At 46.9% G+C, this 1,936-nt stretch overlaps 1 non-coding gene across 1 annotated transcript; it reads right to left on the reverse strand.

Annotated features, from left to right (window-relative positions):
* Positions 1-1,297: 1,297 nt before the first annotated feature.
* TRNAT-AGU (transfer RNA threonine (anticodon AGU)) lies at positions 1,298-1,371 on the reverse strand. The gene has a single exon. It is a non-coding gene; the product is annotated as a tRNA-Thr (tRNA).
* Between the last annotated feature and the right edge of the window lie 565 nt (positions 1,372-1,936).

Raw genomic sequence — 1,936 nt, forward strand, 5'->3', positions numbered from 1 at the left:
TACATTATAGCTGTGAGCACCATCCCTATTACACTATAGCTGTGACCCCAACCCTATTACATTATAGCTGTGACCCCCCATCCCTATTACATTATAGTTGTGACCCCAGCCCTATTACATTATAGCTGTGAGCACCATCCCTATTACACTATAGCTGTGACCCCAACCCTATTACATTATAGCTGTGACCCCCCATCCCTATTACACTGTAGTTGGGACCCCAGCCCTATTACACTGTAGCTGTGACCCCCCGCCCTATTACACTATAGCTGGGACCCCAGCCCTATTACCCTGTAGCTGTGACCCCCAGCCCTATTACACTATAGCTGTGACCCCCAGCCCTATTACACTATAGCTGTGACCACCAGCCCTATTACCCTGTAGCTGTGACCCCCAGCCCTATTACACTATAGCTGTGACCCCCAGCCCTATTACACTATAGCTGTGACCACCAGCCCTATTACACTGTAGCTGTGACCCCCAGCCCTATTACACTGTAGCAGTGACCACCAGCCCTATTACACTGTAGCTGTGACCCCCAGCCCTATTACACTGTAGCAGTGACCCCAGCCCTATTACACTGTAGCTGTGACCCCCAGCCCTATTAAACTGTAGCTGTGACCCCCAGCCCTATTATACTGTAGCTGTGACCCCCAGCCCTATTACACTGTAGCTGTGACCCCCAGCCCTATTATACTGTAGCTGTGACCCCCAGCCCTATTATACTGTAGCTGTGACCTCAGCTCTATTACTTTATAGCTGTGACCCCAGCCCTATTACACTGTAGCTGTGACCCTATTACACTGTATTTACTGTAATAACGATATAGCGGGTCACACAACGATCAGAAAAGTCAATTTACACAAAAGCTTTTATTTCTAGTAGTGCAGAGAATGGGTCACTTAGGGCTAGATTTATTAAAGCTGAGGCGCACAGGGGCGTGTATACATGCCCCTGTATGCCTCAGCTCGCCTGTGGCGGGGCAAAATTACCCGCAGGTATTCGCCATTGCACACGAGCGCAATTTTGCGCTCACCTACAATCCCGCCTCCTGTCCGCGCACAGCCAATCACGCTCGGGCAGGAGCTGTCAATCTCACCACATTAGAGGTGTCGAAGAGGTTAGGGAAGCGGCGGTCTGGTGACCGCTGCTTGATAAATGACAGCGAGCAAGTTCATGTGAGAACTTACAGCCGTAGAGCTTTAATAAATCTAGCCCATAGTGTGAGACAGACTGAGAGTGACCCTGCTGGGCAGTTAGTGATTGTGTGACAAGTTAATATGCATTAAAAAGCTGCAGGCACTGCTGAGATTCGAACTCAGGATCTCCTGTTTACTAGACAGGCGCTTTAACCAACTAAGCCACAGCGCCCTGCACAGCTATTGGTTGTTTCACATGTGACTGACATGTGTATAGCCATATGCACACTTTCTGTAGTGATTGTTAATACTTGTGCACACCTCTTGTAGTGATGGCTATACATGTGCACATCCCCTGTAGTGATGGCTAATACTTGTGCACACCTCCTGTAGTGATGGTTAATACCTGTGCACACTTTCTGTAGTGATGGCTATACATGTGCACACTTCCTTTAGGTATGGCTAATACTTGTGCATACCTCCTGTAGTGATAGCTAATACTTGTGCACACCTCCTGTAGTGATAGCTAATACTTGTGCACACCTCCTATAGTGATGGTTATACATGTGCACACTTCATTTAGGTATGGCTAATACTTGTGCACATCTCCTGTAGTGATGGCTTATACTTGTGCACACCTCCTGTAGTGATGGCTAATACTTGTGCACACCTCCTGTAGTAATGGCTAATACTTGTGTACATATAACTAAAAATTTACTAGGGAGCGCTCACAAGAGCTTAAGAGTATACCCAAACAAATAACAAGTTTAATAACGTCCAAAATAAAATAAAAGATA

This window comes from Bombina bombina, chromosome 6, assembly GCF_027579735.1.
Source record: "Bombina bombina isolate aBomBom1 chromosome 6, aBomBom1.pri, whole genome shotgun sequence".
NCBI lineage: Eukaryota > Metazoa > Chordata > Amphibia > Anura > Bombinatoridae > Bombina > Bombina bombina.